The sequence below is a fragment of the Schistocerca nitens genome, chromosome 2 (genome assembly GCF_023898315.1).
Source record: "Schistocerca nitens isolate TAMUIC-IGC-003100 chromosome 2, iqSchNite1.1, whole genome shotgun sequence".
Taxonomy (NCBI): domain Eukaryota; kingdom Metazoa; phylum Arthropoda; class Insecta; order Orthoptera; family Acrididae; genus Schistocerca; species Schistocerca nitens.
The window spans coordinates 1,047,278,818-1,047,296,123 of record NC_064615.1 but is presented as its reverse complement, the minus strand read 5'-3'; positions in this window follow the sequence as shown (position 1 = coordinate 1,047,296,123).

Below are 17,306 nucleotides of genomic sequence, written 5' to 3'. Positions count from 1 at the left end.
CAGCTAAATAATTAAGGATGGTCGAAGTAGTGAGGATGTAAAATGTAGACTGGCGATGGCAAGGAAAGAGTTTCTGAAGAAGAGAAATTTGTTAACATCGAGAATAGATTTAAGCGTCAAGAAGTTTTTTCTGAAAGTATTTGTATGGAGTGTGATGTGAAATACGGACGATAAACAGTTTAGACAGGAAGAGAATAGAAGCTTTTGAAATGTGGTGCTACAGAAGAATGCTAAAGATTACATGGGTAGAGCACTTAACTAATGAGGAGGTAGTGAATAGAATTGGGAAGAAGAGGAATTTGCCGCACAACTTGACTAGAAGAAGGAATCAGTTGATACGGCTCGTCCTGAGACATCAAGGATTCATCAATTTAGTACTGGAGGGAAGCGTGGAGGGTAAAAATTGCAGAGGGAAACCAAGAAGTGAATACACTAAGCAAATTCAGAAGGATGTACGTTGCAATAGTTAATCGGAGATGAAGAGGGTTGCACAGGATAGAGTAGCATGGAGAGCTGCACCAAACCAGTCTTTGGACAGAAGACAACAAAATGTACATTGCCGATGAACGTAAACAATTAACTGGATTCGAGTGAGACTATATTTTGGTCCGCATGAAATTAAATGTCTGAAAAATTCTGTGGTTGGACATGAGATGTCTGTATTTGTATTGATGCTGGTGATCCAACAAAGATGCATATATAGGCCACACTGTTTCTCGACGACCATATAGTACTGAAACAAGCACGGATTTAGGAAACAGTGGTCATACGAGACACAGCTGGCCCTCTTTGTGCATGATATACAACAGGCTCTAGAAACCGGCTCCCAGGTTGATGCCACATTTCTCGACGTTCGAAAGGCGTTCGACTCAGTTCCGCACTGTCGCTTGCTCCAAAAAGTGCGCGCTTACGGTCTATCCTATGGCATATGCGGTTGGATAGGAAGTTTTCTAGCAGACAGAGAGCAGTATGTCGTCCTGAATGGGGTGACTTCAACAGAAATAAGGGTAAATTAAGGTGTGCCCCAGGGCAGCGTAATAGGTCCACTGCTTTTTACGATTTACATAAACGATCTTGTTGATGGTATTGACAGCGGCATTAGACTGTTTGCCGATGATGTTGTAATCTATAGGAAAGTAGTATCACACGTAAGTTGTGAACAAATCAATGAGGATTTGCTGAAAATTAATGCGTGGTGTAATGACTGGCAATTATCTCTCAACATTAATAAGTGTAACCCACCGCGTATAACAAGGCGAAAATCCCCATTAATGTACGAGAACAAAATAAATGCCCAGTCATTGAAAGCGGTAACATCCGTCAAGGATCTGGATGTGACTATTCGAAATCTCAGATGGAATGATCAGATTACACAAGTAACGGACAAGGCGAACTCCAGATTGCGGCTTATTTGCAGAATCCTGAAGCGATGCCGTCCTTCAACAAAGGATATTGCTTACAATACGTTAGTTCGTCCAGTCTTAGAGTATTGTTCGTCTGTGTGGGACCCTTACCAGTTGGGTCTGATTCGAGATTGAAAAGGTCCAAAGAAGAGCGGCAAGATTCGTGACTGGTACATTTAGCCATCGCGAGACCGTTACAAATCTCATAGAAAGTTTGCAGTGAGATACACTTGCAGATAGAAGACGCGCTAAACGGAAGGGAGTGCTCACTAAATTCCGAAATTCGATCTTCGCCGAGGATGTAGAGTACATATTATTACCACCAACTTTCAAATCGCGCAGTGATCACCATTCAAAGATAAAGGAAATTAGAGCTCGTACTGAGGCGTTCAGACAGTCGTTTTTCCCTCCTGCGATCAGTGAATGGAACAGAGGGGGGAAAAATGACTTTGGCGCGAATTGTGCCCTCCGCCACACACCGCTTGGAGGCTAGCGGAGTATATATGTAGATGTAGATGTAGTATGACTCCTCGAGGTTCAATGTAAAGGCCATTCCTGTAAACGGCCAGCTTGTACAACGTATACATTCGACCCTTGCTTATTCGAATCTCGATAAATCGAATTCCACTATATTCGAAGTTCTTGTCAAGTGCCTTTGAAAAAACTTGATGAAGCGAAGGAATTGTATGTTTCGTGCTACATTCGATAAATCTAATGTCGTTCCATCCGCCCCGTAAAGAGCCTATGATTCGAAGGTAGCAGTTATCTTCTCCCTTCACACGAGCCGTTGAGAAGCGCTTCTCTGCAGCGCACCGAGCCTTCACATGGTGCTGTGGTGCGCGGAGTTACTAAAAAGCAGCCCCTTTGCAGTCGCGCTGCGCCGCTTTGATCTGTCGCTGCGGAGTCTGATGAGCACGATGTCCCTCTTTTAATTCTCTTACTGAATAACAAAATCAAAAGGAGGTAATCTACAATAAATCCTAGGTGGCAATGTTTCCCGCAGGAAGAGTAGCTAAAGTTTTGCTAAAAAGGCAGCCAATTTACCTAACTGTGTGGTGGCTACAAGTGTTAAACAGTATACGTGACATCAAGGCAGCTGACCGTCAGTCGCTTTAGTACAACAATAATAACATTTTCTTTATATTTTTGCTGGCAGTGCGTGATTACCACCACACAGACTCACGTTGACTCACGCTGATCTGTGTTCAAGAACTAGCTGCGCGGGGTAGTCGTGCAGTCTTGGGCGCCTTGCCACGGTTCGTGCGGCTCTCCCCGTCGGAGGCTCGAGTCCCTCCCCGGGCATGGGTATGTGTGCTGTCCTTAGCGTAAGTTAGTTTAAGTTAGATTAAGTAGTGTGTAAGCCTAGGGACCGATGACCTCAGCAGTTTGGTCCCATAGTCCTTACCACAAATTTCCACATTTTTTGCTCACAAACTGATTGCTTCATTAGAGGTTAATTGACAGTGAAACTAAATTCCCTGAAAACTGGCAGTTGTATGAAGGCTGCGATTATTTTCCTCTTGTAGGCGTTGGTTCAATGTTCAATGTGTGTGAAATCTTATAGGACTTAACTGCTAAGGTCCTCAGTCCCTGAGCTTACACACTACTTAACCTAAATTATCCTAAGGACAAACACACACACCCATGCCCGCGGGAGGACTCGACCCTCCGCCGGGACCAGCCGCACAGTCCATGACTGCAGCATAGGCGTTGGTGATTAGGGTTTCTGCATGTCATCTTTCTTACTGCGTTAATATGAAGGCAGTTTCTTTTCAAAGAGTTTTCAGATACAGTCTCGGTAGGGCTAGGAGGTCCGTGGAACGTATTTTTGGTATTCTTGTTAACGGGTGCAGAATCTTTGGTCGGCCTCCGAATGTACTCCATAGTTTGCTAAAGACGTTGTAAGACGTTGCTATGTGTTGCACAATTTTGTTCGTGAGCGAGAAAGGTACAGATTTCAAGACTCTTGAGTACCTGCGTGTTACATGATGTGTCAGGAGGCCCAGCACAAGCGGGAAGGAATGTGACTGACGCTTACCAGTTGTCGTCTTCTCTGAAGAACATTTACCACCAATATTTACTATTAAAAACAGTCTTGATCACAATTAATTTATTACGGTGACCGGTTTCGACCACTACTGTGGTCATCTTCAGACCAATGAGTAAAGGGCTCCTTCTGCTGGAGATTCTCCAGCAGAAGGAGCCCCTTACTCATTGGTCTGAAGATGACCACAGTAGTGGTCGAAACCGGTCACCGTAATAAATTAATTGTGATCAAGACTGTTTTAATAGTAAATATTTGTAACATATTGATCACTGTCACTCCCATAATGTATACAAAAGTAATTTACCACCAATGTCCAGTGAAAACCTTAACTTTGTATAGTTTATCTGAATATCCCTCACACTCCATGTTGAATATCGATGGATGTTTTTTAGCATCACAGATGAAACCTTCTGTATTGACTTCCATCTGTAGTCAACGTTATGACCAACAAAACCGTACTAAAGAAATAACTGTGAGTGCCAACCCCAATACGTGACGAGCCGACTGTTAACATAAGGCGTTACCCGCTGCTTGGCCTGTCAGCAGTGTCACTAAGTGGCGTCCCGTGAAGCCCGCTGTTGGAATCGATGCCCCGCCAGCGCTTCTGGGCCACCGGTGGCGATAGTCCGCCATTGAACGCCGCAGAGTCGCCGTGGCGCTGCATGTCTAAAGGCGCCGATTAAAACCAATGCTTTTCCAGCGGATGTGCCACTGAAAAGACGGCCTAACACGCTTCAGTTCCGATTGTTTCGCCAATTGATCGTATAATTGCTTCGTCGTTCAATTCTTCGCCGCACTCCTTTGTTTTCTCAACAGTGATTAACTTACTACAGTAGATGGGAGTTGTAACAATGTCTATGAAGAAATATGACTTCTGCAATAAAGAAGAAGGTTATTAAGACAGTGTAATGTGGACAGAAAAAAAGTATGTCGCGGAAAGTTTTCCTCGATGTCGATTATCTTGAAGCAAAAAGATAAGATTGCTGAAACAGTATCATACAGTGGGAGGGAGCAAATCCGGAGAGTTACGTTCCTGAGTCTTTAAGAATGGTTATTGAAATGCTTTAGTCAGTATAGAGGACAAAACATACCTAACGAAGGTTAAGCGATAAAAAAAGTCTAAGCCATTCAGCTGCAGTGAGATTCCATGACATGGAGAGCCTCGTCAATTCTATTCCTGTGTAAGGGGGAATTTAAACTAGACTGGGGTGGCAGCGAGTATTTGAATCGAGGAGGTAGGCTTAACAGTCATTCGTGCAGTTATCTGACAGCTGTGGTAAGGCAGCTTAATGGCTAACGCACCTGCCTAGTAACCAGGAGCGACAGGTTCGATTCCCAGCGTTAGTTCAAACTTTCACACGCCGCTTCAGTTTACACACAAAAAAAAACTTATATTCTTACTTCGACTTTTCCCTTATCCCATCTCAGTCAAACTTTCAGTAGGTCGTACTCTCAATTATTCGAAATTTTTCTTTGGTCACTTGAACTTCACACTATCGACTGTCGACTGTAGATTTTTGACGTTGCAGGGTAGTCCGGTTCAGACTTTAGTGACCATCTCACAGCAGAAAGTATTGTGCATTTAGGAAAAAATCTGCGTTAAAATAGAAATTCTAATTTTAATAGACTACGTTGATACCCGACACTAGTACGGCCTTCCTACAAGACACGGAGGTAAAACTATCTAGCACGAAGATCAGATAAGACTTGCCTCTAAATGTAGATAACTTGCCTGCTGGTACGTTACAGGGAAGTCCCACTGGCAGGTGTTGCTTCTACATCTACATCGATATAGATAGTCCGCAAGCCAGCGTAAGGTGTGTGGCGGAGGGTACCCTATACCACTACTTGACATTTCTCCTCCTGTTCCACTCGCAAATAGAGGGAAAACAAATTTCTCTTCTTCAGAAACGCTTTTCTCGCCATTGCCAGTCTACATTTAATATCCTCTCTACTTCGACCACCACCAGCCTCTGTATGAGCCCTAATTTCTCGTATCTTATCTTCATGGTCCTTACGCGTGATGTGTGTTGGCGGGAGCACAATCGTTCGGCAGTCAGCTTCAAATACCGGTTCTCTAAATTTTTTAAATAGAGTTCCCCGAAAAGAACGCTGCCTTCCCTCCAAGGATTCCCATTTGAGTTACCGAAGCATCTCCGTAGCACTTAAGTTTTGTTCGAACCTACCGGTAACAAACTAGCAGTCCTCCTCTGAATTGTTTCGATGTCTTCCTTCAGTCCGACCTGATATGGGTCCCAAACACTCGAGCAGTACTCAAGAATTATTCGCACCAGCGTCCTATATGCGGTCTCCTTTACAAGTGAACCACTATTTTCTGAAATTCTCCCAATAAACCGAAGTTGACTATTTGCTTCTCTACCACAGTTTTCACATGCTCGTTCCACCTCATATTACTCTGCACTGTTAGGCCCAGGTATTTAAACGACTTGACTGTGTCAAGCTGGTCACTAGTAATACTGTGTCCTAACATTACCAGTTTGTTCTTCCTACTCATCCGCATTAACTTACATTTTTCTGCATTTAGAGGTAGCTGCCATTTGTCACACCAACTGGAAATTTTGTCTAAGTCGTCTTGTATCTTCCTACAGTCGCTCAACTTCGACACCATACCGTACAACACGGCATCATCAATCGCAGACTGCTGCCCACCTTATCCGCCAAATCATTTGTGTATATAGAGGACAACAGCGGAACTATCACACTTCCCTGGGGCACTCCTGACTATACCCTTGTCTTTGATAACGCTCGCCGTCGAGGGCAACGTACTGGATGCTATTACTCAAGAAGTCTTCGAGCCATTCACATATGTGTGAACTTGTTCCATATGCTCGTACCTTCGTTAACAGCCTTGAATGGGGCAATGCTTTCCGGAAATCTAGAAATATGGACTCTGCCTGCTGACCTTCGTCTGTAGTTCTCGGTATATCATGTGTGAAAAGGGAAAGCCGAGTTTCGCACGAGCGATGCTTTCTAAAACCATGCTGATTCGTGGTCATAAGCTGCCTAGCCTCAAGAAAGTGTATTATATTGGAAATGAGAATGTGTTCAAGGGCTCTGCAGCAAACAGACGTTAGGGATATTGGTCTGTAATTTTGCGGGTTTGTTCTTTTACCTTTCTTATATACTGGAGTCACCTGCGCTTTTTTCCAGTCACTTGGGACTCTGTGCCGGACGAGAGATTCACGATAAATGCAAGCTAGGTAAGGGGCCAATACCCTTGAGTTCCTTCTGTAAAATCGGACTAGAATTCCATCCGGACCTGGTGATTTATTTGTTTTCAAATCTTTAAGTTGCTTCTCTACATCAAGTTTGTTTGTTTCTATGTAGTCCATACGGGAGTCTGTCCGATGGTCTAATGACGGTATGTTTGTGTCGTCTCCTGCGTGAACGATTTCTTAAACGTGAAATTTAAAACTTCGGGTTTAGTTTTGCTATCTTCAACCACCACACCAGACTGGTCAACTAAGGACTGAATGGAAGCCTTAGACCCACTTAGCGATCTTAAATACGACCAGAATTTTCACGGGTTCTCTGCCAGATCTTTTGCTAAGGTGTGTCGGCGGTAATTGTTACATGCTCGACGCATAGATCTTTCCAGAGGCGCAACCTTCGGTTGTCGTCGTTTGTGCGTCCCCTTTTGAACATAGAGTGCAACAGCCTCTGCTTTCTCAGCATCTTACGAATTTCGTTGTTAAACCAAGGTGGATCTTTTCCATCCTTTATCCACTTACTTAGCACGTAAACCGAAATACACAATCTGCTTAAACTTTTCCCATAATTCCTGTACATCCATTTTACTGGTACTAAGTCATGCCAATTCACTGTCTAAATAAGAAGTTAATACCTGCTTATCTGCTATATCTAGCAGAACCACTCTCCTATCCTTCTTGATTGATTTATTAACTTCCGTAATCATAGTTGTTATAATGACATCACAATCCCTAATCCACGTTTCTATACTGACATTGTCGATAAGGTCCGGCCTATTTGTAACTACAAGGTCTAATCTATTTCTATTGCGTGTGGGTTGCTGAGCTAGCTGCTCAAGACAATTTTCAGAAAAGGTGTTCAAAAGTATTTCGCATGATCTTCTGTCTGTACCCCCTGTCTGTACCCACCGAAATGAAACCATAGACATCCCAGTCTATACTCGGCAGGTTAAAGTCGCCACCAACTACTATTGCATGATCTGGGTTTTACGCGCTTATTGACGTACAATTCCTTTGAATGACTCTAGAACTGCCACAGCGGAATCGGGTGGCCGGTAATAACATCCAACAATTAGCTTAGTTTCAACTACACCTGTTATACTCAACCAGACGACTTCACTGTCACACTCAACTTCGACCTCGATAGCGACAATATTTTTGTCAGTTGCAATGAAAACTCCCTCTCCTATGGCCTATAATCTGTCTTTCCGATATATGTTCCACGACTCGCTAAATATCTCAGAGCTTTCGATTTCGGGTCTCGGCCAGCTCTCAGTCCCAAGAATAATTTGCGCGCGAGAACTTTCCTCGAGGGCAGTAAATTCGGAACCTTTGTTACGAATATTTCGACAGTTTACTGATAAAATTGTGACAGTCAAAGTGTCTTTACTCTGAACGCCATATGACTTCCCTTGCTGTGAATCGACGGGCGAGTTTTCATCAGAGCACATCAAACTACCGCCTAGCATAAAAATCCCTCATGTGCACTCCACAAGTACTCCGCTTCCATGGTTTGACGACTCTGTGTCTCTGACTTGTCAGCACTTCATTCTGAATGTATTTAGTTTCATTCTGTTTTCCGTTCCTACGCCATCCAGTACTAAGCCTTTCCGCATGTTATCGTTTCTCCCCGAGGACAAAGCGCTATGCTACCGCCGTTATCCAAGCGAAGTGGTTTCAAAATGCAGCCTTTTGACTGCGAGAGTCCTACAAGATCCGTTGAGTACGATACTTATTACATCGTAAAACGTTGTTAAATATGTGCTGAATTGTCAATGTTACCATCGTTATAGTAATCAGTCACAAATAAAAGCTCATGTCAGATGGTCTTTTATTCCTACAGTATGTCACTTTTGCAGTGTTACTTGAAAATGGCTATAAGGCCGAAATTGCAATCGTAATAATAAATATTTCATACAGTCAACGGCGACTATGATGTCGTCTAAGAAGTATTGTATGACTGTGATTCCCACCCATGAAAAGTTGATCAGACAATCTAGGTTTCAACGGAAGCTACGGAATAATTTGTTAGAGTCCGTGCAGAAGGATACGGAGGCCGATGCACAATGAACAATTTTCGTCTAAAGCACTGGGCGAGTTCATTCGTTTTTTCGGAAGGGGAGGCCGGGATTGTTAGCCCACTTGCCAATTTTCGGTCCGTCAGTGATGCACTGCGATGGCAGGACCGAGGCGCACGCCTCGCAATCTTTCTCTAACGATTTTACACAAACTATTCAGTAAAAAAATTCATTTTTGGTTGCTTATAGCTTTATATCTCAGCTTCATGGTGACGTACGCATCACTTCGTTAAAGGTCATAGTTATTGTGATATTTGCATTTAAGTGAGACACTGCCAGAAATTTTAAAAAGTATCCAGTCAAAAGTAGGGGTCGCTATCACTTTGCATTTGGTGTATATTACATAATATGTTTCTGTATATGAAATTTAACTAACATGTTGAAGTTTTCTTTAGACTTGGCTGTAGGTCTCTATCTGTCACCAATCTCGAGAAAATTGACCTGATGTAGCACACGCATTTTCCATCGTCCGCGCCAGCGATAAAGCCAGAAATATCGAAATGAGATTTTGGCAAATAGTAGCACACAAATAGGAGAGCATTTTTCCATGTGGTTTTTATGCAAAACTTCATTATCTACCGTTTCATGCCACTAACTACAGAGTTTTTCGATAAAAGATTGTAATTTTTAAGGGCCATAGATAACTGGTGAAACAAGAAATATTGTGGGATTTGGAACAACATAAGTGAAGACATTAGACGATTATTTTCGTACTGAGGATGTGCTTTTTCGTATGCTGTTGACTTACGTATTCCCAGTTCCCCACTTAACAAACTACTGTTTCAGAATTCTCTCGCAGTTCCGTCTGCACAACATTTTAATGAGGTAACGCTGTGTAAACTCCGCTGTGTTTTGGCGAAAGGAGTGTATTTCAACATGTCAACAAGAGAACTGTAGGTGTTGTCGAAATTCGCCACTCATACTTTCTCTGAAGGCTACAAATGGTTAAAAAGCCAGGCGATAATGAACTGCTGCTTTTGTTGCATTTTCCGTGGGATTCTTTTTGGATACTAACCACAGTAGAGATGACGGTAGATCACTAAAATCTTGCATTCACCATGCAAGTGTTGGCATGGAGGGGCTCTACTTAATATTTACAAAAATTATGAGCATTGACTACAGTTTAGTACTGCACTTCCCTCCTGCACTCGCTATTTCCCCTGCAGCGCCAACCTGCAACCCCCACCACCACCACTCGCCTCATGCGTACCCTTCCGATTGCACATCTACCAGCCACGTCATGCTGCGCTCACTCTCCATAGCGGTTTTAAAACAAGGGCCGTCTAAACAGATGTACTTGACAACCGTTCCTTGGTAAAAGTCTCTGTTCAAGAATTTTTTTGCCCACTCAAAAGTCGTCATTATTGCTACACATTCGAACTACTGCCGTCGCCAGTCCGACTGCGGCGCCTCCGAAACAGTTGCCTGCTGTGGGCTGACAACTGAGGAGTTTTCTGCCTCGAGCTTTCAACTTATAACGATCATCACAGGAGCCTACTGACCGCAGTACACTATTTCAAATACTGGATATATATGATTAAAATTAAGATTAATCATTTAAGCGCAACAATATAATTTACTACTAACTTTTATTTATACAAAAGCGCACACACAGTTTCCAACTGCACAACGAAAACTATACTATTTTTTCTGTATCTAACCAACATCGTAGCAGCCCCGTGGAGTTATCGAACTAATTGCGACCTATCTGTAATATTCATCGTAGCCTGATTCACACTGGAGCATAAAGCTGAAAGGAAAGTGATGCAGGGAATGTTTGAAGCAGGTGATCGTGCAGTGGAATGGCTTGGTCCCCACCACATGGCCACTAAAATCTTATATTCCTCAATCGAAGTATTTTCTTCTTTCTGTACTTGAAATTAGAGCTTAATCCTCAGACAGGATACGTGTATTAAAGAAAAGTAGAAGTTACGGACATAGATGGCCTTTGACGAACAAGTGCGAAATAAATCTTAGGTTCAAGAAAAGAAAAAAACCAATACCTTTTTCATTCGCTACAGATTTTTACTCCAAATGCTTATAGTTAAATACACAAATGTTCATCACACCTTGCATTTAGTTCGCTCCAGGGCAAATCATGTGGCAACAAAGGATATCTCACACTAAAAACTAACTAATGAAGTCAGCTTTTAATATTTATTCAGAAATGGTATGAACACAAGGAATGATGTACAAGTAATTCTATAAACCAAGCCTTCAGACGCTCTGCCGCATGCTACGCTGATACTCGCTACGATGGGTTCGATTTCCTACAGTTAACTAAATGACAACACCTCAACACTGATTGAAATAACCAATTATTCTTGCGCAGTGTAAGACAATAGCCCTATTTCGTAAAACTTGCGCCAATTCTGACCTCGTTAAACACGATCTGGCAAGACAAATGACTTGATGGTCATTGAATACCAGGAGGTATGCAATACCTCGAATTTAAAAAGAATGTTACAACTTTTCAAAGTAACAAATTCCTGAACAGCTAATGGGTTGCGCGGCCATAAGGCAACCACTGTAATACAGGGTTTGAACAAAAATATAGGCAAACTGTGAGAAATGCATGCTTGAACATAAATGCATACGCTAGAAAACCCTGCAGTTTGCGCTGACGTATTTCACCACGTACGTCACCCCTGCAATGTCCTCAGTATGCTGAAAGTGTCAGTTGTGGTCAGGACAGAAGTCTATGCAGCAGTGAATGCGTTATCTTGCAGTTGTAGCAGTGGTCTGCAGGTAGAGTTTCCGTTTAGTAATCATAACGACCTCACTCCCGGTTTCGAAACCCACCACCGCTTAAATCTTGATGAATATTCATCGTTGGCGGCCAAAGACATCCGGCATACGAAGTCACCCTCATACAGACAACGGTCTTGGCAAAGTGGACAGAGGTTCAGGACACTTTCTTGTCCTTGGGGTGGGAAACTACCCCTAAAGGCGGAAGAATCGGCAATGATCAACGGCATGAGAATGCAGAAAGCAATGGAAACAACAGTCTTAAAGACACGTAACGTCTATCCACAGGACATGTGGCCTGTAATTGAAACAATGTCTTGGTGATCTCTCCATTGCCAAAAATTCCGGAATAGTCCCCCATTCGGATCTCCGGGAGGGGAGTGCGAAGGGGGAGGTGACTAAAGAGAAAAAGATTGAATACGCAAGGAATGGATAACGTACTACGAGTCGGGGTGTAGAATGTCAGAAGCTTGAACTTGGTAGCGAAGGTAGAAAATCTGAAAAGCAAAATGCAAAGGCTCAATCTGGGCATAGTAGGGGTCAGTGAAGTGAAATAGAAGGAAGATAAGGATTTCTGTTCAGATGAGTATAGTATCAACAGCAGCAGTTCAGCGATAGGTCTGGTCTTAAAAGAGTGGACAACAAACCAACACCGACGACGATAGTTCAGGTATATATGTCGGCTTTGCAAGCTGAAGATGAAGAGATAGAGAAAGTATATGGAGGATATTGAAAAGGTAATATAGTACGTAAAGGGAGAACAAAATCTAATAGTCATGACGAACTGGAATGGGAAGAAGTATAAGATAGATTTCTTGGAGACTGGGGCTTGGGACAAGGAATGAGAGAAGAGAAAGATTAATTATGTTCTGTAATAAATTTCAGCCAGTAATAGCGAATACTCTGTTCAAGAATCACAAGAAGAGGAGTTATACTTGGAAAAGGTTGGGTGGTAGGGAACGATTTCAGTTACATTACATCATGGTCAAGCAGAGTTTCCGAAATCAGATACTGGATTGCAAGGCGTACCCAGGAGCAGATGTAGACTCAGACTACAATGTAATAGCGATGAAGAGTAGCCTGAAGTTTAAGACATTAGTCACGAACAATCAATATGCAAAGAAGTGGGATACGGAAGTACTAAGGATTGAAGAGATTCGCTTGAAGTTCTCTAAGGGTATAGTTACAACAACAAGGAATAGTTCAGAAGGCAGTACAGTTGAAGAGGAATGGACATATCTAAAAAGGGCAATCGCAGAAGTTGAAGAGAAAAACATGGATACAAAGAAGGTAACTACGTAGAAATCAAATGATTGATGAAAGAATGAAGTACAAAAGTATTCAGAGAAATTCGGGAATACAGAAACACAAGTTGCCGGGGAATGAAATAAATAGGAAGTGCAGGGAAGCGAAGACGAAATGGCTGCAGCAAAAATGTGAAGACATCGAAAAAGATATGTTTGTCGGAAGGACAGACTCAGAATACAGAAATGTCAAAACAATCTTCGGTGAAATTAAAAGCAAAGATGGTATCATTAACAGTGCAACGGGAATTAACTATTAAATGCAGAGTAGAGAGCGGATAGGTGGAAAGAATACATTGAAAGCCTCTATGAGGAGGAAGATTTGTCTAATGTGATAGCAGAGGAAACAGGAGTCGATTTAGAAGAGATAGGGGATCCAGTATTAGAATCAGAATTTAAGAAAGCTTTGGAGGGCTTACGATTTAAAAAGGCAGAAGGGATGGATAACATACCATCAGAATTTCTATAATAATTGGGGGAAGTGGCAACAAAACAACCATTCACGTTGGCGTTTAGAATGTATGAATCTGGTGACTAACCATCTGACTTCCTCAATAACAATTTGATCCATACAATTCAGAAGACTGCAAGAGCTGAAAAGTGCGAGAATTATCGCGTCATCAGCTTAGCAACTAATGCATCCAAGTTGCTGACAAGAATAATATACGGAGGAATGGAAAAGAAAATTGAGGATCTGTTAGCTGACGGTCAGTCTGGCTTTAGGAAAAGTAAAGGCAGCAGAGATGCAGTTCTGACGTTTCGGTTGGTAATTGGAGCAACACTGAAGAAAAATCAAGACACGTTCATCCGATCTGTCAACCTGGAAAAAGCGTTCGACTATATAAAATGGTGCAAGATGTTCCAGATTCTGAGAAAAATAATGATAGGCTGTAGGGAGAGACGGGCATTACACAATACGTACAAGAGCCAAGAGGAAATAAAGGACGCTCAAACATAGGGCTTAATCTGAGGAAGGAGTATGGGCATTTGGAGCACATAATTGTATTGTAGGTAAACATGGACTGTGATAAAACCGGAACAGGGTAGATGTTCAAATGGTTCAAATGGCTCTGAGCACTATGGGACTTAACTTCTGAGGTCATCAGTCCCCTAGAACTTAGAACTACTTAAACCTAACTAACCTAAGGACATCACACAAATCCATGCCCGAGGCAGGATTCGAACCTGCGACCGTAGCGGTCGCGCGGTTCCAGACTGAAGCGCCTACAACCGCTCGGCCACACTGGCCGGCAGGGTAGATGTATCTGAGATGCGGTTCTAAAGAAGAATGTTGAAAATTAGGTGGACTAATAAGGTAAGGAACGAGGAGGTTCTGCACAGTCGGAGAGGAAAGGAATATATGGAGAACATTGACATGGAGAAGGGACAGGATGATAGGACAGCTGTTAAGGGATCAGGGAATGACTTCCATGGTACTAGAGGGAGCTGTAAAGGTCAAAAACTGTAGAGGAAGACAGAGATTCGAATACATCCAGCAAATAATTGAGGACGTAGGTTGCAAGTGTTACTCTGAGATAAACAGGTAGGCACAGGAGACGAATTCGTGGCGGGCCGTATCAGACCAGTGAATTCGAACATGAGTCAGTTGTTGGTGCTCATATGGTGAGTGATAGTGGATGTTGAGTGATTGTGACGGACGGTCATTGAAGAGCACTGTGACGAAAAATAAGAGAACTACGATTGCAAGAGTCAGTACAGTACTGAAGTCACACACGCGATCCCTGTGAGCACCAAAACAACACGAATGGAGCTCCATGAGCTGGGAATTTCAGGGCGGTATGGAATTCAATAACCACGCATTAGTGACAGAAATGCCTGTAGCAAGATAACGTGGTGCTGGAGCCATAAAGCTGGATTACGGAGAAGTGGAAGATAGTCGTTTGGTCGGACAAGTGTTGCTTCACACTGTTACCATCCTCTGGCCGAGTTAACGTCCCAACAGTGAAACACAGTGGGGATTCGGTAGTGATTTGGGCAGCCATATCGTGGTATTCCATCGCCCCCATGGTTACTATGCAAGCTCGCATTACTGTCAAAGATTATGTGAGCATTTTGTCTAACTAAGTCCATCACATGGTACAATATATGTTCCCCAATAGTGATGGTGTGTTTCAAGACGACAAGGCTTCTGCCCACACAGCTCGCATTGTCCAGGCCTGGTTTTGTGAGCACCAGGATGAACAGTCGCATCGCTGGCCACCATAGTCACCAGATCTCAATATTATTGAGAGCGGGCTGCTTGGTCGCTACCCACGTCCATCATCGTTAACTGAACTTGCCAGTATTTTGCACGAAAAATCGTACAAGGTTCCCTCTGAAACCATACAGGACCTGTATTTATTCATCCCGAGATGACTGGAAGCTGTTTTGAATGTCAACTGGCCCCCTGTACGTATTAGGCATGGCAGTGTGTTGTGTTTTTGGTCTTTTCGTATTTTGGTCCATCCCTGTCGCAAGTGAATTCACACAAAGGTACATGTCAGACAACTCCAGTAACGTCTTGGCAAACTCATTCAATATATATGTGCAGAAACACATTATCATAAAACACAGCACTGTATTTATGTAAAGATTGGGCAAGTTAATGCAAGAACTGGCCGAAGAACACATGGGCTTAAGATAAGATTTTAAGTATAAATTTCGTGAAGCAGTTTTCGGAATGTGGTTCAGATGGATAATCTGAGAGGGGATCTGATGTGACCGAGGTAGTATAAAGTTAATTCTCTCTCGCACGCTCTAGCTCAGCATGGTTAAAGCACACATCATACGGGTACTCCAGCGAAGACGACAGATCCCTCTCAAGCATAGAAGCTTTGTTCAGGTGTCTCCTTTTAAATGCTTTACCTGAGAGCCTAAGACTAACTAGAGGGTGGCCGGGAAGTAGGGGCGAATATTAAAATGCTACAGAACATACAAAATTCATTGAAAACGTAATTTTTCTTTTGCAAACATATTAAGCAAACTCTCCATTTGTTGTTGTTGTTGTGGTCTTCAGTCCTGAGACTGGTTTCATGCAGCTCTTCATGCTACTCTACCCTGTGCAAGCTTCTTAATCTTCCAGTACCTACTGCAACCTACATCCTTCTGTATCTGTTTAGTGTATTCATCTCTTGGTCTCCCTCTACGATTTATACCCTCCACACTGCCCTCCAATGCTAAATGTGTGATCCCTTGATGCCTGAGAACTTGTCCTACCAACCGACCCCTTCTTCTAGTCGAGTTGTGTTACAAACTTCTCTTCTCCCCAATCCTTTTCAATACCTCCTCATTAGTTATATGATCTACCCATCTAATCTGCAGCATTCTTCTGTAGCACCACATTTCCACATTTTGAAAGCTTCTATTCTCTTCTTTTCCAAACTAGTTATCGTCCATGTTTCACTTCCATACATGGCTACACTCCATACAAATACTTTCAGAAATGACTTCCTGACACTTAAATCTATACTCGATGTTAACAAATTTCTCTTCTTCAGAAACGCTTTCCTTCTCATTGCCAGTCTACATTTTATACCCTGTCTACTTCGACCATCATCAGTTATTTTGCTCCCCAAATAGCAAAACTCCTTTACTACTTTAAGTGTCTCATTTCCTAATCTAATTTCCTCAGCATCACCCGACTTTATTCGACTACATTTCATTATCCTCGTTTTCAAAAATGGTTCAAATGGCTCTGAGCACTATGGGACTCAACTGCTGAGGTCATTAGTCCCCTAGAACTTAGAACTAGTTAAACCTAACTAACCTAAGGACATCACAAACATCCATGCCCGAGGCAGGATTCGAACCTGCGACCGTAGCGGTCTTGCGGTTCCAGACTGCAGCGCCTTTAACCGCACGGCCACTTCGGCCGGCTATCCTCGTTTTGCTTTTGTTGATGTTCATCTTATATCCTCCGTTCAAAACACTATCCATTCCGTTCAACTGCTCTTCTGAGTCCTTTGCTGTCTCTGACAGAATAACAATGTCGTAGGCGAACCTCAAAGTTTTTATTTCTTCTCCAGGGATTTTAATACCTACTCCGAATTTTTCTTTTGTTTCCTTTACTGCTTGCTCAATATACAGATTGAATAACATCGGGGAGAGGCTACAACCCTGTCTCACTCCCTTCCCTTTCATGTCCCTCGACTCTTATAACTGCCATCTGGTTTCTGTACAAATTGTAAATTGCCTTTCGCTCCCTGTATTTTACCCCTTCCACCTTTAGAATTTGAAAGAGAGTATTCCAGTCAACACTGTCAAAAGCTTTCTCTAAGTCCACAAATGCTAGAAACGTAGGTTTGCCTTTCCTTAATCTTTCTCAGTCTCAGGACTGAAGACCACAACAACAACAACAAGTCGTAAGGTCAGTATTGCCTCACGTGTTCCAGTATTTCTACGGAATCCAAACTGATCTTCCCCGAGTTCGGCTTCTACTAGTTTTTCCATTCGTCTGTAAAGAATTCGTGTTAGTATTTTGCAGCTGTGGCTTATTA